Raw genomic sequence first — 23,536 nt, 5'->3', positions numbered from 1 at the left:
TAACAGGAAAGAACTTCTTCCTTATATCCAATCTAAACTTCCCCTGTTTAAGCTTTAACCTGTTACCCCTTGTCCTGTCACTACAGTCCCTAATGAAGAGTCCCTCCCCAGCATCCCTATAGGCCCCCTTCAGATACTGGAAGGCTGCTATGAGGTCTCCAGGCAGCCTTCTCTTCTCCAGGCTGAACAGCTCCAACTTTCTCAGCCTATCTTCATACAGGAGGTGCTCCAGTCCCCTGATCATCCTCGTGGTTCATCCATCAAATTGATGTCGCTCCAATTTAGAGACAGAGAATTTAGAGAATTAAACTTGGCTAGGATGACAGGATTCTATAGTTACATTGCAAATGAAAGACAGGACAGGGGCAACGTGGGCCCTCCCCTGAAGCTATCAGGAGAACTGGCTACCCTGGATTTGGGGATGGCTGAGGTTCTTAATGACTTCTTTGCCTCAGTCTTCACTGGCAAAGGCTGTGACAACACCACCCCAGTCTTGCAATTTGTGCAAAGCATTCAACACTGTCCCGCATGACATCCTTGTCTCTAAATTGGAGAGACATCAATTTGATGGATGAACTACTTGGTAGATAAAGAACTGGCTGGATGGCCGCACACAAAGAGTTGTGGTCAATGGCTCAATGTCCAGCTGGAGACCAGTAACAAGTGGTGGCCCTCAGGGATCGGTGTTGGGACCGGTGTTGTTTAACATCTTTGTGGCTGACATGGACAGTGGGATTGAGTGTGCCCTCAGCAAGTTTGCCGATGACACCAAGCTGTGTGGTTCGGTTGATACGCTGGAGGGAAGGAATGCCATCCAGAGGGACCTTGACACACTTGTGAGGTGGGCTGATGCCAACCTCATGAAGCTTAACCATGACAAGTGCAAGGTCCTACGGCTGGGTCGGAACAATCCCAGGCACAGCTACAGGTTGGGCAGAGAACAGATTCAGAGCAGCCCTGCAGAGAAGGACTTGGGGGTGTCGGTTGACGAGAAACTGAACACGAGTCGGCTTCAGTGTGCCCTCGCAGCACAGAAAGCCAATCGTATCCTGGCCTGCATCAAAAGGAGCGTGACCAGCAGGTTGAAGGAGGTGATCCTGTCCCTCTTCTCTGCTATCATGAGACCTCACCTGGAGTATTGTGTGCAGTTCTGGTGTTCTCAACATAAGAAGGACATGGAACTGTTGGAACAAGTCCAGAGAAGGGCCACAAGGATGATCAGGGGACTGGAGCACCTCCCGCATGAAGACAGGCTGAGAAAGTCGGGGCTGTTCAGCCTGGAGAAGAAAAGGCTGCCTGGAGACCTCATAGCAGCCTTCCAGTATCTGAAGGGGGCCTATAGGGATGCTGGAGAAGGACTCTTCATTAGAGACTGTAGTGACAAGACAAGGGGTAATGGGTTAAAACTTAAACAGGGGAAGTTTAGGTTGGATATAAGAAGGAAATTCTTTCCTGTTAGGGTTGTGAGGCACCGGAATAGGTTGCCCAGGGAGGCTGTGAATGCTTCATCCCTGGCAGTGTTCAAGACCAGGCTGGACGAGGCCTTGGGTGATATGATTTAGCGTAAGGTGTCCCTGCCCACAGCAGGGGGGTTGGAACTAGATGATCTTAAAGGTCCTTTCCAACCCTAACGATTCTATGATTCTATAATTCTAACTGGGCCTTAGCCTCCCTAACCTTGTCACTAGCTTCCCGGACAACATGCCTGTATCATCACCTCTGCAACAACAGAAAATGGAAACTATTTGTTTTTTTCTTTAAAAACAGTTAAACTATATGGCAATAGAGGTGAACTGAACAATGAAATCACACCCTCAGGAGACAGTTTCAGCAAGAAAATACAGTCTGCAAATACTAGCAGTGAAGGAAAAGAGTAGTAAGAGGAAGGTGTACAAAAAGACTGAAAGGGAGGGCATGATTCCTGTAAAGATAAGCTCATTATTAAAATATTTTAATATGTAATTTTTATTAAAGTAATTAACATCCAATTCATTATAGCCAAATTCCCACACATCCAAACTCACAGCAGGCTCAGTGATTTGATTTGGATGCACTGCATGATTTTGTGTTTCTGTACAGTAAGAGATGAGATATTCACAAACATACAGAAATAGGCTTTATCACTGCCTATAACCCCCAGAGAAGTTGTGTGCTTGATAGATTTTTCCTTACTTCACATATTTATTAAATTATGTCCTATTAGGTTTAAAATAATTATAAAATAAAACCCTAGAAGTCTCTGTAAGAACCTGACCTTTGCGGAAGCCTGTGTTGCTGCTATCAAACAGTCTGATGAGCAGCACCTCTCTTCTTTCCTAGCAGCTCAAGAAGAAAGTTACTTGGAATAATTTCTGGCTGGATTTGCCAACTATTCAGTTCAGTTATTTACCATTTGCTTTCTGTGCAGCAAATCTGGTTTGGATCAGCCTCAGCTAGAACTGCTGCAGAGACAGACCTGGAGCAACTGGAAAAATTGCACAGCTGTAACTCTGCGATACCAAAAGGTACAGTTGGATTAATTCCTGAGGCCAGATAGTCCCCCTGCAAAAACAGTGTCCTCCTTTCATTAGGACCCTGACATGTGTCTAAAGGTATTATTGAGGGGGACCAATGATTTTACTTCTCAGAGGAGGAGGAATATAGTTTACATATAATTTCTGTATTTAAATATAATCCATTTTAAGCACTTTTTGCTTACCAAATTGCATACCATATGTAGAATTGTAAAATAGCTACCTGTTCCTACAAATTCAGTGGAGGCCTTCATCCCTTGGACAGGTTTTATTTGTGCAAGAACCTGTGGTGCTGGATTCCAAATGGCTGTGGCCAGGAAATCAATGTGTTTCAAGCAAGTGGCTGAGGTAACACAAATATACTGTGCTCCCCTCCAAAAGTGCAAATAACACATGTATGTAACAAATGCAGCCTCAGGGCTCAAAGTTTGATGGGTTTACAACATATATACTAGCCCAATGTGATCTTAGAAAGCAATGGATTGATTGCCTTTGAGGGACTTCTAAGGACATGACAAAATTTTATTCCTGTTTTATTCAGGAAACTAGTAGCAATCGCTATTTTGTCACACAAAGAACATCACTGTATAGAAGGGTTCTGTGAATACCCTTTTAAAGCTGTTAACATCTACTCATCACATGGTCTCCTAATTTACTTTTCTGGCTGTACTGAACACTTCTCTATATTAACAAAGCCCCCAGTTCCAGTAAATTATACTTGCCCTTCTTCCCAACCTTCACGTCTTTCTTTAACTTCATTATTCACTGGAAAAGTCAGTTTTGGAAATTTAATCAAAGCTATTTTTTTTCAGTTACTATGGTTTGTGGATATCAATATATATCATTCACTTTACCTGAAAACATAACCTGGTTGACAGAGAAGTTACTTCATTATCAGACAATGAATATTTTGTTCATGAGCTGTGATGGGTGAACTCCCATCTTACTGGAATTCTGCTAAACTTATTTGGAAACTACCATAGAAAATACAGCCTATTTCAAATAACGAATTAGCCCCAAAAAGCTGAAAACATGTTTTTTGATCTTAAATAAGACATTCAAGTAGGCCACCTCTTGATGTTAATATTACTTTAAAGCTTTTTGTAATTTTTTTTCTACAAATATAGAAGCAAAGTTCTATTTTTCACTTTACTAAGCTTTAGAGTTTTTTTGTTTACAAATACACTTAAACCTAAAACTAACCAGTTTAAATATAATTTCAGCAACTATTAGTGGTCTTTAAAGAAAAACAAAAGGTTATGAAGAACATAAAAGCAATAAATACTTAAAAGATTATAATGTACAAGCAAAAACTGGGGACTTGAATACATGCTACAGTAAACCAGTAAATAAAATCAAAAGCATATTTCATTCTAATGTTGCTGTGTAACTGTTTTCCAAGTGCAAATCAGATTAACATTTTTTATGCTGTTGCCACGGTGTTGTAGTCTGTCTAGGATAATCCATCAGCACAGACAGTGTTGGTATGCACACACAGTTCTCCCTTATCAGAAAAACAATAACATTCAGGCAAGGACCACCAGTAGCAAACAATTTTTAAAACATGCTTTTACTCTCAAAATGTGACAAACAGCAAGAGGTTCAGTGTATGCCCCTGAAAAAGCCAAATCCAATATGGGAATGGACATTCAAACAGGCTAAAGGAAGAAAAATAACCAAGACAGCGTGAGAAAAAAAATACCCACTCCAGGTTCCTTAAAAGGATATTTAGGTATATATTAATTGAGGTTAACATCAAGTGCTTACCAGCTCCCTCTGAAGCACTGAGCTAGCTTTTAAGACACACAGCAACTTAAAGCTGTGGTGTTAACGTTATTTTGACACTAAACACTGATAAGATACCTGATTTATGAACATTAAAAAAAAAATTAAAGAACATTTTTGAGATAGAGATTCAAGTTTAAAACATTCAGCAGAAGACTTTTAGCTTCTAGTTCCTGACAACAATAGAAGAATTGCGCCTTCACAACAATTACAACACTACCAACCCAATGAAGATACCTGCATTAGAAAAAAAAAAAAAACAAGTCAAAATCAAAACTTTTCTTTTAAAACATATTTCATAAAATAATGATGGCTTTTGAGAATTTAGGCTGAGAAAGTTGGGGCTGTTCAGCCTGGAGAAGAAAAGGCTGCCTGGAGACCTCATAGCAGCCTTCCAGTATCTGAAGGGGGCCTATAGGGATGCTGAGGAGGGACTCTTCATTAGGGACTGTAGTGACAGGACAAGGGGTAATGGGTTAAAAATTAAACAGGGGAAGTTTAGATTGGATATAAGGAGGAAATTCTTTCGTGTTAGGGTGGTGAGGCACTGGAATGGGTTACCCAGGGAGGCTGTGAATGCTCCATCCCTGGCAGTGTTCAAGGCCGTGTTGGACGAAGCCTTGGGTGAGATGGTTTAGTTTGAGGTGTCCCTGCCCATGGCAGGGGGGCTGGAACTAAGGTCTTTTCCAACCCTAACTATTCTATGATTCTATGATTCTCTAATTTAAGAGTGTTGTTCTGGTTTTCTGTTTAAACCGTACAAGAAGTGGCGCACTGAAACCTCATGCTGAGGGCAGTTCCATTAAAACAGCACACACTCTTCTGCCAGCCTTACATTAATGTACCCAGGTAAATGATGCTGAACTTGGATTAACTTTGATGTCACCTAACAGCAGAGTAACAGTATCTATCAGTTGAAAATGTTCCCTAATCCCTCCTGCGTTAACATATGGAAGTTGTAAGACTCAGATGTGCAAACATAAAGTGAAGTCCAAGTTAATTTATTTGGAAAATGAAAATCTGAAAGAATCTTTTTAATATAGCTTTAAAGACAAGACTATTTTATGGAGTATTCTGCAAGCTTCAGACCAGCACTTAACATAGCACAGTTAAATGGCAGCTCTTATTTTACACATCCTATTGAGAGCTGAAGTGGCTCAGGGCTACAGAGCAGCAGCAGATTATACACTCTAGTATGACAACTGTACAAGCTTCAAAAGACAAAAAACTGAGGTGATGACAAGATCACATTAACAGATACTAGTCCTTCACCCTGTTCTGCATGGGCCTACCAGACTTATCTAGTTCTGATTTCTGTCTCCCTCTTGCTCTGCAGCTAGCAGGCCTCTGCAGCCACTTCCCGATATATCAGCAGTGGCCAGAATTGCCACGTATAGGTCATGCACCTTTTTTAGCAAACACTGTAATGTACCTGTTTTAGAAGTGCTTTCTGCTAAGCACATCTGGCAGTCTAAATCAGCCTCCCATCCAAATATACTCTGCTGTATTCACTGAAATCACTGCAGAGTACATCCTTCCCTTTTTTACATGTCAGAAGCAAGCGACAAATCTATCTGGACTTATGCAGCTACTTCAGGCATCTGGGTATTGAAACACTGGAAAAAGAACTGGACTGAGTGATAACAAGACAGTCTGCAGCGCTGTCTGGGTAAAATGACAGTAAGATATTTTTATTTTGAATGATGTACATATATCGATAACACCTGTCAAAGCTACAGGGCATCAAATTAATTTTCACCACCTATGGCAAACATGAGAAGTCCACAGAAACCACCTGGCTTCTCTAACAAGCAGTAAAACTTAAGATAACAAAAAAACACCAAAACCTACATTTCTTCCCTTACAATGACTAGGGATTGCTTTTGCCTCAAGAGGGATAGCAAGGAATGCCACCAAAACCAAACTCTCACTAGAGATAATTCCGATCTTGGCTACAAGGTTGGAAATCCCAACATGTTTTTGTGAGTTGGCAGGTGATTAAAGCTGCCAAGCTCTGTGCTCTCCCAAAAGGCAGTGGGAACTGGGGGTTTGTGTGCTGCAAACCCCCACTGACTGGCAGGAAAAGGGCTGACAGAGCATCCGCCAGCACCACAATGACGGCGCTGTCACTAAGCCTGGAAGCTGAGTGCTCAACAACGCTGAAAACACTAACTCTGGGAGACAAGAGTGAGAAAGAGACCCATAAGACTATCAGGAGGTATCTGAAAATAGAGGAGTCAAGTCATCTGTGCTTGACGTGATTGAGAATTCAGTCCTAGGGAACGGGGGAGTTTCTGCAAAGTGTTTCTCCAAGAAGATTTTGATATTTAACACTCTGGGAGTGCCTTTCAGTTCCTTCTATGTGCACCACTTCCCCCACCGCCCAAATCCATATACATTTCATAACATATGGCAGGATGAACTGTTATCTTGAAGCTGATCTCTATAACCATATCAATAATTAAGCTTTCCAGCAGCAATTTCATTCCCCTTATATAAGCAGAAGATTACATCAACTTCGGCATGCCTTATCATGTAATGATTATAATGCATATGTATTATGAGACTAAAGCACTATCACATTTGCAAATTTATTTTAATGCTTCTATTGAGTGCTTTATTTCAGAGGTTTTCAGATTTCTTTCAATAAAAGCTTCATACCAGATTTCTCAAGGAAATTTTTGGAGAGAAAAATTCTATCAGATGGCATTATTATAAATAATGACAGCTTAAAAGCAGAGTTGGGAACTTGAGGTCTGACAAGTCATCTAAGCACTGACCTTATGTCTGCACAAGTGATCTGAAGAAACTTCAAAAGTGAACTTCTCTTTGCCAAGCAACAGTGTAAAAAGACAACTTATGCTTTTGGGGTGGATTACAGAGCAGTAGAAAGATGACCCCAAAATAGTTGGGTCAGCCTTTGAAGCTGGTAATGGGTACTGTTCAGAAGCGCATCTCAGCTTGGATGAACTTTTTGTATATCTGTGTCCTATCTCTTCTTACACTGCTGCTCCTTAATCTTGTCTCACATTCCCTGCTAATCAAGCTTCAGCTTTTCCAGTTTCTTAGGGTTTCTCCTGGTATCTCTTCCCAGCTCCTACTGTTATCTATTCTGCTCATCTTTTCTGTCCTCCAAATCCATGTGCATAAACAAGTTTCCAGCCCTCCAGGTCAACCTTCCCCCTCCCTCCCCCCCCCCATCCCCCAACTAATCTCTTTGCCAATTCAGTCACATTGAACACATATGTACTGCTCACAAAATAAAAGGTGTATGCAGGAGCTGAAGCATGGAGCTGCTCAACCATCCATACTGTGTGGTGAGGTTTCTAAAATAGCACTTCATTTGGGGGCTTCTGGCAGTGGGCAACATTCGTAAGACAGCATTACTTCTGTGTCATTCAACAGCGCTCCAGCACCATCTAGGCAGCTCCTCTCACACCCATGCTGTTACGTTCCCCAGCGCACACAATATACATAACCAAGGCCATAATACAAAAAAAAAGAATGTCCTGCTGAGCTGCAGCAGAGTCCTGACATTATACCAGACGCTTTGATTTAAGGTACAGGTTTACCATGTAGGACTTGGACAAGACGCAGCACCAAATGCCACACAGTGTGGAAGTGGCCAGGCTACAAGAGGATGCAGCCCTTAACAGAGCTGAGTCAGCCACTTCACCCCCACTGCCTTCCAGGCAAGAAATTCCTTCTTGCCTAGCAATTCCCAGTCCCTGTTTCATCAGTTCCCCAGCTCCTCAGGGGCTCTGGGCCTATCCACTCACACCTGCTGACTCTCCTTCCTCTTCCATCATACCAACCATTCATCTCTCTAAATTACTGACAAACAATATTATTAACCAAAGGGAAAACTCTCTTTCCCCCCTAAAACACCGAGTTCTTTTGCCAAGCCCCAGATGTGGCCATGCCCCAGTACTCCTGTAATTACATAGAAAGCCTTTTCAGATACGTGCAGGTGTGATCTGGGAGACACATGTCTGTAGATACAGTATTTGTTACAGCTTATGCGTTGCTACTGGAAATGGACAAACTGACATTTAGTGAAGGTTCTTTAACTTAGTCAGTGATAAGCAAATGGTCACAGAAAGGGCAAAATACTGGTCTTTGATATAAAGGGCAAAGGTTTCAAATTCAAGATGTCTTTTTTCCTACTCTGTCACCATCTTCAGAAGGGACTGAACTTTTGTTGAAGTTTTGCAAACAAATTTAGCTCGCATCAAACATCAGTGTCAAACAGCTTTAAAAACACTCTAACAATCCCTCCCTTAATAATAAAGGGCAAGACACGATCAACTATTACAAATTACTTTTATTTCATGCAACTTGGTATCACTGTGCCCATGTGAATCAAAATAACCCAAAATAGGAATGAACATACACCAAAAGCTAATCTCCAGGTTTGAACAGAGATCCAATTTTAGCTCAGCATTGTGTAACTGTTTCTTCAGGTATAATTTTCTTTCAAGCTTTTAAGTATTAAAGAATGAAAGTTGTTCTCAACTAATTTTGAAATCCACTGGAGGAAAGCCTGCATCCAGAACACAGCACAAAGCTTACTCAGATGGCTCAGCAGCGTCTGCTCTGCTCAGGGCAATACTCCCCTTTCGGCTCAGTGCTTACACATTCTTAGGAGCCTACTTTGGATTCAGGACTGCAGCAAGCATCAAGCAGCAGATTATCCTTTATATATACATATATGTCATCCACTAAAACAACTGGGGAAGGAGCTGGGATCCTTAGAGCCCAAACTGAGAAGCTGCCAATTTCATCCCAAGGTCCAGGCAGCCCACACTGCGAGGCGCAGACCCTTGTGAAAAGCTCAGAACCAGAAAACAACCGAGAGCAGCTAAAGGAGATCTCCTTTCCTGTCTGTAACAGAACAGTGTCAGTAAGAAGAGCTTTGAATTTAAAAGCAGCACACTGGAAGTAAAATTAGCTCAAAGCACTGGATCGTGACTTGACATCTAATCACTGCACCATCCTACATGATTCACCAAATTGAGAACTCCTGAACAGCTGACCTTCACAAAAGCAAACTGCCACCATATACCTAGAGTATGATATTTTAAGGATAAGGAACTCCGCAATACACACTGCTCAACACAACCATACAAGTCAGACTGTTGTGCACATGCTGTGTCAGCTCATTTTAATAATTAGAAGCAAAAGTATAGGATCCTTTTAATTATGCAATAAACCTTTAAAAAAGGCATTTGAATATTTGATGGTTTAAGCATGGTGGCTGGAGATCTGTATTTTAAATAATGTTGCTAGATTCCCACACCCCACCCCAGCTTAATAGGAAGTCCCCATGTAGGGGCTAAGAACCCACTCCAGATAAAGAAGCATCTCAATCCAAACAAGAACTATTCTTCCATTTTAAAAAATTAACCCTATAAAAGAGAACACTAAGTGACCAGATGCTTTAAAATGGATGCCTCAACCTTCCTATGGAGCATATATATAGGGAAGGTTTTTCACATGAAGAAGCCAAAGACCCCAGACTAAAAGCCCTAAAACTAAAAGCCCTGAGTGGAAGGACAAGACACAGTGACTCAAGTGATTCACAGTGACTCAGTGACTCAAGTTCTCTCATTTGGATGCCTAAGAGTTTGAAAAGTCACATATCCAGTCCTGCACAGACCCTTCTGTTTCCTTGGTTTGCTTTGTTTTCTAATCATTCTGCCAGCTTGCTTTCTTTGCAAAGATACTTTTCTGTACTCGTTCCTGGACCATACTGTCACCAACTCCTCATGTAAAGAGCTGGATTCAAACCAAGCGACTGGGGGAAGAAGGTTTTCCAGGGATTTTGAGTAATTCATACAAAGTGAATTGCTGTATGGGCAAATATATCCCACATAATGCATTCTTATAATGAATTGTTTAATCAATGTAATAAGCACACAGGATGCAAATACTCTTAGCTGAGATTTTTAAGTCATTTTTTCTAGCTCACAAATATTGCTGAGATACTAAACTTCTAAATGCACAAACAGTATATGATCATATATATTTCTGAAACAGCTGCCAATGATTGTCTTTTTCTGCTCCATGAAGAGATATTATGTAGACTTCTGGTGCATTACAAAAAAAATTACTGATTAGTTCTATGGTGACGAAAGTCACACTGTGGACAGCTGAAAAATAATAAGGAAGAGACCCCTCAAAATTAATGGAATTAACAGAATAAAGCCCTGTAGATCTCAAATCCAATCATTAGACGGATAATCTGACAAAGTCTCCTAAAATATTTATTAAATACTGAAATCAGTCAACATTTTGGTGCTTGTTATGACCTATTCAAAAATTAATGTTGGAGTGGGTCCAGAGAATGACTAGTGAAGGCAATCAAAGGGCTGGAGCACCTATTCTATGAAAGCAGGCTGAGAGAGTTGGGCTGGTTCAACCTGGAAAAGAAAAGGCTCCAGAGAGACATTATAGCACCCTTCCAGTGCCTAAAGGGGAACTACAAAAAGTCTGGAGACAGACTTTTTACAAGGGCATGTAGTGACAGGGCAAGGAGGAATGGCTTGAAACAGAGAGGGGAGATCTAGATTAGATATTAGGGAAAAATTCTTCACTGTGAAGGTGGTGAGGCACTGGCACAGGTCACCCAGAAAAGTGGTAAATGCTGATAGTGTTCAAGGCCGGGCTGGACAGGGCTTTGAGCAACCTCGTCCAGTGGAAGGTGTCCCTGCCTGTGGCAGAGGGGTTGGAACCAGATGATCTTTAAGGTCCCTTCCAATCCAAACCATTCTATGGTTTTGTGAAGACCCATCATCCTGTCTGGCTTCACAAAATATCTGCTGACAAAGATAGTTACTTTAAGAGTGTTAAATTGTTAGAAACTACAAAACTATTTATTGATTGATATTTAAACAACAAAACTGAAAAGCAATATGGAAATGTGAAGAACAGACAACAGTAATCTTTCAAATTTGACTTTTAGCACATGATGCTTATTTGAGTAAAAGCTTTTGTCAAGTATGAGTAGTTTGAACAGGAAGATGGTCTTTAAGTAAAAAAAAAAAAAAAAATCCCTACTACATCACATCTTGCATTTTTTACTTTTCTGTATTAGCATTTTCACGTGACATCTGAAAAATACTGGCACCACTCAGTGTAATTCCATCCTATGAAAAATGTGCAAAACCAAACAGTTTTTTCCAGTAAAAACTCTACAAGTATTCTGTGTAAAACTGAACCTGGGTATGCTTCTCCCTATACCTTGGCTGAATTCTTTTCACTCTGCTCAAAAAATAATCTACGGGTCCAGAGCTAGAAATCAACACAGCTTCAAAGCTCCTTAAGAGGTCATTTGGGGAAATTCACTTGCGTTTGTCAAACAGCATCTGACAAGTGACTAGATATCACTGATTGCTAGAAAGTATAAACTGAATTAAAACTCTGTTGCAGGCAGAAAGAATGTAACTGAAGACACACACAGCTAACAAGGAAAAATAAGTCTTCCAAAGCAAGACATGCTAGGGGGGGCATAGACAAGCCAAATTTAACAGCTATTACATCAATAGAAAATTATGTCAGGAAAGCTTAGAATTTTTAATACACCACATTGTCACAAGTAATGATTAACTGAGAATCATTATCTGAACTGGAAGTTATTGTCATCACTCTTCTTCACACTAGAAAAAATGCTCAAACCAACACTCGAATGCTATAGGTGCTTTTCTTCCCTTCCTTGGGGGTGGGAAAATACAGCATTTTACATGACATCACTTAGCAGAGTACAGCAAGAACAAAAAATAAATATATGCTTGGGCGCCAATGGTCATGCAAGTCTATTGAAATCCTGCCTCTTAAAAATACCAACCTTTATGTTCAGGTTTCACTAAGACAGACACTAAAGATGTTCCCAAAGCTGTATTTATGCCCTGCATCATCTGTCTGGCAATACACAAAAGTCTTTCCGAGGTCTTTATTGTTAGAGCCAGGAAGTTAAATGAGGCAATACTCTTACCAAGAGAAATCAAAGCTGAAACAAACTGAAAAGAACTGTCTCAAGCTGCTTTAAAACTTTAAATGTGAAATAATTTGTTATTCTACCTTTCATTCTCACAACAGTACTTGTACTTGCAAAATGTTTCTCTACACTCTGAAATTAAACTTAGAAAACCCTCACTTGAAATCCTCCCATTTCAGTACTCTATGAATCACCCCACATGAACCCTTGCTCTTTACGGCCCACTCACTGCCATCCTCAGGATTACAAAGGACGCGCCAACAAAGAGGGATCACCCACTGCTTTCTATAAATCATCTTGAACCTCATTGATTATTTTAACAAAGGTAGTTCAGATACACATGCATCTTTGGCTGTCTGGCACAGAGGACAAGAAGAATGTGAAACAATAACAATGTTATGCCCTAGAATTCAATACAGTATAATAATGACAAGTGTAATAGGCTGAAAACAACAAAGTTATTTAGCTTTCCCTAACAAGTAGCATATGAAATGCAGCAGAGGAAAAGACAAAACAAAAAGTGTATTTATTGGATCATAATTACTTACTGAAGAAATGAGGATGCCTATCAGGCACACTAATCATGCCCTAAAACGCTGACATTGTATGGAAGCATAGCAAGATACTTATCTTGATTTATGAGACATTAAGCAGGAGAGAAACATGAAAGGAAGCCATAAGAATCTCTGCTGAGCCTGACACCCAAATTCTGCTTTCCATGTCTTTCCATATTCCAGTGAACATGACATGCAAGTTTTACATTTCTGTAAGGCAAAAAAGCCCCACCCTGAAACACCACACCTTTTTCCTCTTAATTTAAGAGTATCACACTGTTTGACTTTCAACTACAGATGTATACTGTGAAGTTTTCTACCGTATGTTCCAAACACTTTTCCAAGCAAGCCTTTCCTTCTTGGAGCTTTTAGCTTCTAAGACCTGGTAGCTTAAACAAAACCAAACAAAAATAAAATTACATTGCAACTATTGCTCTTAAAGCTAAATAGAATGGGTAAATCTAGACAAACTTATTCTTCAGTTTGAACTGAAAAGTTGCAAAAAGCAACTGGGTTTTCCCTCACTATTTCATCTAGGCAAATATTTAACCAAGCATTTAACCAGGACTTCTAACTTGACTGAAATTTAAAACCCTTAACTCTCAAGATCACTCCAGAGAAAAAGCTTCTGTCCTAGATTTCAGGTAACTACTCCCCTAGGAGGCATGAGTCTTCCTACTTCTCACGCCTAGTGAGGTTATCATCTTAGTTTGAGTTGGTGTTGGACAATGGCAGGTAGTCATCTGGGATCCAAACATGCTGGAGACTGCAATTACCTTATCCAAATTAATACCAACCCCATCCCTGGCTCAACACCCACTTCTGCCTGACAGAGCAGAACCCATCCTGTTCCATACCCAAGCCACGAGTGTAAGCCACAGAAGCCACTACTCTCAAGAGTGCTTTCAATTGCTTTCCCTGCAGCTGGGTCACTGCATGCTTTAGCACACAACCAAGCATTAGTACAGAAGGTGTCAGATACTCCTCCTTAGGGCATTCAGCAGGCCCATTTATTCCTGCCCAGGACTTTGAAATAGGCTAAGATACTTGTCCTGAAGGAGAGACCACACAGTTTAGCCCCCGAGTCATTTCTATCAAACTGCTATCAACAGTAAAGACACAAAACCAGACCAGGGTTCACAACTGGAAACCCCACTATGCCCATCCTCCGCTCCCTCACTAGAGAAGCTTCCTTCTTTCATAAGATGTACTTTTGTCAGACTTTCTTCTGTTCTCTTACCTCCTATTTCTTATCCTCCACCCCCATTCATTACAAGCTAGCTGCATTCACCTTTGTTCTTAATGTTAAAACTGAGACAGTGTTCAGCTTCAGACTGCCTTAAATAACTACTTTATCTCTGACTGTGTGTCTCCATAGACAGCATGACACAGTGTAGCTAGACCCAAAGAAGCGGGGATGCTAGAAACCTCCATCTCCAGGGCAATGTGGGACCAGAAGTTGGCTCCCACAGTGACAACAAAGATGAGCTGCCTTTTCTGAGGTCTGTGGTGCTGCTCCCAGCATCAGAGGCAGCATCACACAGGCGTGCTCATCATCATTATAGCCATGTAAAAGCAGCTCTGTATGAAAATTTGAGTATAACCAGCTTTTCAGATACCCCATGAGGAATGGCATGCCTACTCAGGTTCTCTGTGCTGGCCTTGAGCAAGTAAATCCTGCCAGGCTGGGGGAGGCTGAAAGCAATCAGACTAGGTCTCCGAACCACATGCTGGAATCTCAGGCTGCTTACTGGAAAGAGTTTAGACGAAGGCAGCACCCTAAACTTCAGAAGAACTTGCTAGCTTGCACAGTTAATGCACAAATGCATAAGGCTGACTTGGATCTAATACTGAACCTAAGCCAAACTCCTCCTGCACCTGCCAAGGACTGCAGAGCAGAAACATCCCATTTGAAAACAGCAGGAAAAAGCTCAAGCCCAGGCAGGACCAGTGCTGAGCCATGAGTGGGAATCCTTTGTGCTGCCACAGCCTCCCAACCTAGCTCATCCAGTGTTACAACTTGTATGGGCATTTCAACCTTTCTGCTGTCTGTGCTAGGGGAGAGGGATTGCACCAGCATACAACAGTAGCGAGAGTAGATTCAAATCAATGGCGCAGAGGCTGACAAGATCACAAGGGAAGGAGGCCTGTGAGGAGTCAGAGAGCCAGTCAGAGCCATGGACTCTGCTGGGGCACAGAGGGGAAAGCAGGGTTGAACATATCACAGAATCTATGCCAATTTCTTTCCCCAAATGGAAGTATGGTTTTCAATTCCTGAAAGTATTTCTTTTAATATCTTGAACCTAGTGTAAAAAGTCTTTTGTGGCTGGAGGACTTCACAGTAACAGGGACAGATTTCAGAACACACAAGTGCTTCCATGCACATGGTCACCTAGTTGGGCACATGCAAATAAGGAAAACATTTGACCACTCTAGGAGCACTTTGCTATGGGTCTTACAAACAAAAATGCCAAGGTGCGCAAGGTCTTCAGGAAGTAGCAAACTCTGGTCATTATGGATTGTTAAGGTTTTACCATACAAGAACAGACAGATGATTTAGTTTTACATTGTGAATTTCTCAGTAAAATACTAGAAGCAGTAAAATTATTTCCCAGTTCCTAAGTGAAAACTTTCACTTTTTTTTTCCTAGATTAATGATTAATTAAATACAAAGCTTAAAAATAACCATTTAGTTTTATTCTGAAACACAGTATTGAAAGAGCAAAATTGAGTCTCACTAAAATTGAGCCTCAATTAATATGCCATGAAAGCTTATGGCAATATGTTCATAAGTCACTGTACTACCTTCTTAGTCCTGAATCGTCATCACCATTGGGGACAGCAAATCTACCACAAGCACATCCATAAATCTAAAAGCAAGTTCTCAGTGTTTCAGAATCCAGTGGTTTGGTTTTGTAATTATTAATTTTAGTATGGATTATGGTGAATATTAAATGGAAGTTATGTGCTAGACTTAAGAACAAATCTACAACAAAACCTGTAACAGTGATTTAGTACACCAGATCTCACTTATGTTCTCTCCATGGACATGCACCATCAGATCCTGGACATGCACCATCAGATCCCGGACACTGTGTTAGTAGGACTTTTGGTCTGATTCAGTATGCTGGCTCTTACCACACCAATGGAAACAGGACTAAATTTTGTGTGTAGGTGTGCCTGCTCCTGCAGAAAACCTTTTGCAGAGAAGTTTACCATCACATTCTTCACACCTACACTAGTAAATTAGTCCTAACCAGGTGCTACTATAAATTACTTGGTCTAAAAAGCTAACTAAAAAAAAAAAAACATATATAGAATAAATATATAAATAGTCCAGTCAACAGAAACCAATAAAGACAGGTAAGTATCTCACCAGGAAGGGAATGGAAAGGGCTTATTTGCTTGCTAGCCTCATGGTGTTAACCATTAGATCTACACAAAAACTGGGGGTTCATGCTCTCCATCTGAAGTCTGGGTGGCTCATCGCCCATCTCAGACTCACAGGAGCCCTGCAGCTCGACACCACAGGCCAGGTCACATCTGGGCAGGTCAAACAGAGGGAATGGGACCTTGTATAGTCACAGAACAAGCAAGGCCTTGAGGAGTTTATATTCTAGCTTGCTTCTTCCACAGTACACCCAACAACTGCTCATGGATGGCAAATTAGGGCTCTGTTTCATAAAATGCATTCTGTCAGACCTAAATTCATGATGTAGCACAAAATATAGGTAAGAACCCATGGAGAATGGGAAAGCAGTAAAGAGGAAGGGCCACAAGCCTGCTTTCTCAGGCAGAACCAAAAGAAAATGTCATTTCCTCATGCCTGAACTTGTTCATCCCCAGGCAGCACAGCCTCAGTTCCTCTCTGTTCACAGACGCTTCCAAGACAGAGTTCCACACCTATCCCCATCTTATGCATTTATGCTTTTTTAGGAGCTAAATAGTATGATAAATTAACCCTGTTCAATGAACACAGAAACCCATTTCAGTCAATCAACACAAGTATTTACTATCATTGCAAGAGTGTAAGATTGACCTTAAACTGCAGATTCAACAGTATTTCTAACTGCACCCAAGGCAGTTCAGAAGCTGAGCGTTATGCAGTGTCTGACTTTAAAAAAAGTTAAAAATTCCACCTCTAACAGGCATAATCAACTACAAAAATCAAGATTTTTAGGTATTTCTAAACATAAGATGTTAAATAAGAAATCAAGATTTACTTAGTACAGGTAATTGTTCTCAAATACAAATAAAATGTAAAAGATAATGATCAACTAACATCTGTGAATTTAATAGGTCATCTTCTAAACAAGTGAAAAGTTTTGTTGCATTTCATTTTAATCATATTTTAGTGAGCTTTGCAATACAGCTCAGTAAGACTGAAAGAGGTTACTGTGCTGAGATGAACTGCCTCAGGGGAAGTGGGAGAAAAGACTGGAACAGATTCCTCTTGAGCAGTGCATTACACTGCATTCATCTGTCAGCTCTATTCTCTACCCGCATGTCTGTGGTCACAGAGACAGGGCTACAACAGCCTGTTACACATTTAATGAGTCCAGCCCAGAATATGGGAGGACTTCCCTTTGTGTTTTAATTGAATATTTCTTTGATAAGAAGAAAGAAAAAAGACTGAGGGAAAACCTCTCACACATGAGGCTGCTGCCCTAGAGACAGTGTGGAATCTTCACATTTCCTTTCAAGATATATAAACACGACCCTGAAAACAACACTGCAACAGGGAGTGGAAGATGGCATCGGAGCAACACCAGACACTTAAGATTACTGGGACCCTTAGTGCAGCAAGGAGAGCACACAGCAAGCTTCCTACCCTGGACTGAGAGCAGTCTGAGAGCAGACCTGGGGCCTCTTCAGGGATCTGCTTGGTAGAGTATCAAGTTCTCTGGAGGGAAGAGGGGTTCCGGAAGGCTGGTTAATACTCAAGGATCACCTCCTCCAAGCTCAGGAGTGATGAATCCCAACAAAGAGGAAGTAGGGCATGAATGCCAGGAGGTCTGCATGGATAAATAAGGAACTACTGACAAACTCAGACACAAAAAAGAAGTGCGCAGAGGTGGAAGCAAGGAAAGGTAGCCTGGGTGGACTACAGAGAAAACGTCTGAGTAGCCAAGGATCACATCAGGAAAGCTAAAGCCCTGACAGAACTAAATCTGTCCAGGGACATCAATGGCAACAAGAAAAGCTTCTGTAGGTATCTGTTATCAATAAAAGGAAGACCAGGGAAAATGTGAGCCCTCTCCAGAAGGAAACAGGATACCTGGTTATCTGGGACAAGGAGAAGAACAAGTTACTCTATTTTTTTGCCTCCACCAAGTGTTCCAGCCACACCAATCGAAGCTGCAGAAGGCAAAGCAGGGACTGGGATAATGAAGAGCCACTTGCTGTAGGAGATCAGGTTCAAGAACATCTAAGGAGGGACCTGAAGAGATGCATCCACATGTCCTGAGGGAACTGGCATATGAAGTGGAGATTCTATGAAAGTCTAAATTATCATATGAATATATTGAAAGGTTACAAAAGCATTTTCTCGTTCTCATTTTAAAGGTTGTTCTTAAGATAACCTAATCTTTTCCAAGTTTTTTTCTCATTTTCCCCATAATTTTCTAGTGTGTAGACTATTTCTTGTGTTAATACAGCTGAAAACAATTCTAGTTCTCTGCTTCTTCACACAACTCTTTGAAAGAAATCTTTTGTTATCTTGCCATTACCAGTCACTTACCATCCCTTGAGAGCTGTGAGGTTTCATTTTCTGATCACCTCCAACTGTTACTTAATGTCCTGCCCATTGAAACCATTACACTTACACTGACTAACAGAAGAAGGGGAGAAATAAAGAACAAAGATGCCTATTTGCAATTTACTGGAATCTTGAATCATAGCAGAAAAAATATGATCTCAAAGGGCAACATTATAGAAATTAATTACTGCAAGTCCAACTCAACACATAACAACCAACACACTGCAAAACCAGAAGAGCCTCTACACATGCAACCATTTAAAAAGAAGTCTGAATCAGTCGGCTTTCCCCAAATGACTACACAGAATGACAGTGTTGTCAGGCTGCTCTGAAGTTACAGCTATCCTCTACACATGCAACCATTTAAAAAGAAGTCTGAATCAGTCGGCTTTCCCCAAATGACTACACAGAATGACAGTGTTGTCAGGCTGCTCTGAAGTTACAGCTATCCTCTACACATGCAACCATTTAAAAAGAAGTCTGAATCAGTCGGCTTTCCCCAAATGACTACACAGAATGACAGTGTTGTCAGGCTGCTCTGAAGTTACAGCTATTTTGATACAAGAAAAGGTTGGAAATACATTGAAAAGTCAAGCACACTCATTGGGAGCACTGAGTCAAACCATCCTCTTCCTGGGCAGGATCCTCTGCCCCTCAGCCAGAGCTGCTGTTTCTCTCCCCTCCACAGCCAGTTTTAGAACCTGGCAGTTGCTCACACACCCAGAAATGACACATCATCACTCCACAGAGAGCTGCCATTTTGCAAGCTTGACACATTTTAGGGTTTTTGCTTTCATGATGCAAAGGTAAGTAACAAATTTAAGAAAAGAATGACCTCATCTTCAACTATCAGCATATATTAAATCAAATAACTGAAGTGGAACAAGTGTCTGTATGTAAAAAAATTATATTAAAAAGTGGCTATCATTATATTACATCTCTTGGGGAGGGATCACATGATTTTGAATTGTGCATTTATGCCAGAAGTAATTAAAAGAATAATTGTAAGTCACACCGTATATGCATTTCCATGTTATAATAATAAGTTTGTTTTAAAACATGAATCAAGCATTAAAGATGTTTTGCTATCAAAGATGATGGAAAAATCAGCTATTACTCTTTCAATTACTTTATTAAAAATAATTTTTAAATCCTAACTTATAACATAGTATTCTGAATTCACTGTTTAAAAAATATGTATCACAAATGAAATACCGGTTTGGGCTGGGTTTATGATTGTGTTTTCTAAGGTCAGTGCAACCCCCATCACTGGGTTAAAAAAAACAACAAAGTATTGGGAAAACAACCAAAAAACATAACATGATTTTTTTATGTCTATCACATACATATCTGATATTTACAGTATAAATCCATGATACAGCTGCACCTGCATTTGGTGTGTAAGTTTTGCCCTCCCTCAAAAGCCTCTTTTCTCCCTCAAATCTCAGGGAACAAAACCAAAGCCAACTACAGTCATACTGGAAAACATTTTGAAAACAATCTTCCAGTCTTGTCATTTCTCTCATATATAGAAATCGTTATTTCTCTTCTTAGAAATAACACAGTATAATCTTAATATATTGCTATTTTAACAGACAGAGGTCTGCAAAACTGGTTTTAGGATACAGATACTTTCTCACTAAGACTCACCAAAACCCATGCTGAACTAACAGAGTTCAACTTCTGTTTTCTCAAACTGAGATCCTATTAAAGACACCATTTGCTATTGGGGGATGGGGGAATAAAAAAAAAAAAAATCTGCTAAATATTCCCTCTCTTGCAGTACATTTGGTCTTTCTATTATGCAGAGATACTAGTTTTAACTCGCATCTCTGACAAAGGAACTGGAGTAAGCAGTGATCTGTGAATTAACTTACAGTAGCTTGTTACTGACCATTAAGAAGCTAGGAAATAGCTAAACATGCTTGTGCAGAGACTTCCTAAATGCAAGAGTTCAACATCCACTAGAGTTGTGCTTACCATTTCAGACTGACCATAGCAGCTCTACTAATCACAGAGATGAAAGGATATGCAGTCTGTCAGAAAAGGGAACAAAGACCTGTGGCTACAGGAGAAAAGCTCTCTGCTCACTGGGTTAGGATGCTTCATTTGCATTATTCAGAGCAAAACAGCTCTTGTCAGGAGGTTTCTGACCACCCATTCTCTTTCATTTCACAGTGGAATTAGGTGATATAATCCATAGCTAACTGTTTAAATTCTTAGAACAGGCTGAATAAGCAACAACGTAGGCTGAGCAACACTGGTTTAATAGAGCTTTGGAAAACAGAAGGTTAGATCATCACTATGCTTACATCCACAGCATAAAACAAACCCATGACCTTTTGCTCAGAAAGCCTTTTTTCTAGAGCTGCCAGATCAGAGGTTCTACCCTCCCCCTAAGGGGACAGGTACCCTTCCGCTCTTAAGGGAAAAAACAGCTTCAATTTATGTACTGGTATGAGATGGAGGTAGTGAAGAGCTTACTAGACACTTGCTGTATTTACCTCAGCTCCACTAATTCACTGCTAAACAATTCACTGACAAGTTCCGTTTCATTTTACCAATGACAAGAGCTGTCACATGCCTCAAGTTTCAGAGGCACCATTTCTCTCCCTTGTTTAAATGAGCTTATGGGGTTAAAGACACAGTGGAACTTAACAGGTGTCACTCTGCAGTTACATTTATTGCACATCTGTATGTTTACTTCCTCTCTGTGTCAGTCCAAAGAAAAGGAAGGAATTTCTCACTCAAGGAAGTCAAACCTCCCCTAATAGAAGAATTTTATTTGTTCAAATACCTTCAGCCTAGAGAAAAGAAGGCTCAGGGGAGACCTTATCACCATGTTTCACTATTTAAAGCCTGGCCACAAAGAAGATGGAGACTCCCATTTTACAAGGGGTCACATGGAAAAGACAAGGGTAATGGGCACAAGTTACTCCTGGGGAGATTGCTATTGTATACAGTTTTCCACAATGAGAACAATCAGCCATTGGAATAATCTCCCCAGGGAAGTGGCTAGTTCCCTAATAAATATTGGACACTTTTAAGAATTAGCTGGACAGGGTGCTCGGGTATCTAGTCTAGATCATGGTTTGCCAAGAAAGGTTGGACCAGATGATCCTTGAGGTCCCTTCTAACCTGATATTCTAGATTGAAAAGAGTGCATGGAAAAGGTCTGTGGTTAGCATGAGAGCATAGGAGACGAATAAATAAATAAATAAATAATGTTTTGTTTGAGGAATTAGTTACTGAAATATGTTGGGCCACCACTAAATAATCCTGTTTCAATGGACATACCCACACTTCATTTTTACCTAAAGGAAATTACTGCATCATTACTGCCTGGAGTAAGCTGCAAGAGATTTCATTCTTCCCTTCCAAACACTCTCACTCTTCTCTGTTCCAGCACTTCAGAATGAAGACCAAAAGCACAGCAAGAAAGCACCACCCCCAAGTGAAAGCTATGAAAATCACAGGTATGTGATCAGACCGTGATTTAACAGCCGAGCACACATCATCATCAGGACTAATTCCTGCCTACTTGAAACTGTACAAGGAGAGCAGAGCTTAGCAGGAAGCTATGGGCCTTCTCAGCTGCTTCCTTGGTATTTAAGGAACATGAAACCGCATACCCCATTGTATTTTTATCTGTTTGAACATAAACTGTATGTAATCACTTAAAAAGAGCTTTTCCTAAGGTGCCTTCCAGCTGTTTTTTACCAGAAGACATCACTATCAAATAATCATGAAAGTCAGTGTCCCACTTTCAGGTTTCTCAGAAATAATTATCATCCCTCTGCGGAGCACTTCAGCATCCATCTGAATACTACCTAGACGTGGCAGACTGAGAGTACTACGGGAATTTATCTTTTAAAAGCATAGGCTCTGATTATCTCCGTAACATTCAAACTCCTTATGGCCAGTAGCATTTGGGAACTGAATTTTGGTACTTGTAGAACAAAGCTCTGCAGAAATGAAAACTAAGCCATTGGGAAAACTCTCCAGTTGTAATAAGAGATATGAACGCAAGTCACAGAATACAAGAAAACCTTTATTCTTTAAAACAGAATGTCCTGGGTTCAGCAGTAGCAGTCATTTTTCTCCTCCTTGGTAGCTGGTGCAGTGCAGTGTTTTGACTTTCGGCTCGGGAACAGAGCTGATAGAGATGTTTTGGTTTGGCCAAGGACTTTGTGAGCCTCATGCTCTGCCAGGGAGGAGGGGAAGCCGGGAGGAAGCAGAGACAGGACACCTGACCCAAACTGACCAAAGAGCTATTCCATACCACAGCACGTCATGCCCAGGATGTAACTGGGAGTTAGCCGGAAGGGCTGGGAGACTGCAGGGTTGGAGGAGGTATCGGTCGGAGCTTGGTCGGGCTTGGGGGCGAGTTATCGGTCAGCTGGTGCTGAGGTGTTGTATTCTCTTCCCTTGTTATTTCCTTTATCATTATTATCATTGGTGGTAGCAGTAGTGATCTGTGTTATACCTTAGTTACTAAACTGTTCTTATCTCAACCCGTGGGAGTTGCATTCTTTTCGATTCTCCTCTCCGTCCCTCCGAGAGCAGGGGGAGGGCAAGAAAGGGGGGGAAGTGAGCGAACGAGTTACCTGACTGGGTTTAAACCACGACACAGAAGAAGAAACTATCTACAAGCTATATTTTGAAAGGTTTTTTGCTTGCATATTTATGTGCAATACTAACATTTCACAAGTGCTTAAGTCTTCCCCCATCCCTGTGTCAGTTTCTACTTTTTCTTCCTTGGCCTGTACATATTAAATGCATCTTGTAATGCAGGAAATGTTGCCAGATGTTTCCCTGGGAAAAGAACACCAGGCTAATAAAGGTTTGGAAGAAATCTGGTGCTCAAACTAGAAGTTCCCAACATATTTGAACGAACTGGTCATAAGCCATAGTGAAATACAAAAACTGA

The sequence above is a fragment of the Pezoporus flaviventris genome, unplaced genomic scaffold, assembly GCF_033815535.1.
Source record: "Pezoporus flaviventris isolate CSIRO_AGI_PZ_B2104156 unplaced genomic scaffold, CSIRO_AGI_Pfla_v1 ptg000045l, whole genome shotgun sequence".
In the NCBI taxonomy this organism is placed as follows: Eukaryota; Metazoa; Chordata; class Aves; order Psittaciformes; family Psittacidae; genus Pezoporus; species Pezoporus flaviventris.
The sequence above is the reverse complement of the archived record's forward strand: the minus strand, read 5'-3'. Positions refer to the sequence as shown.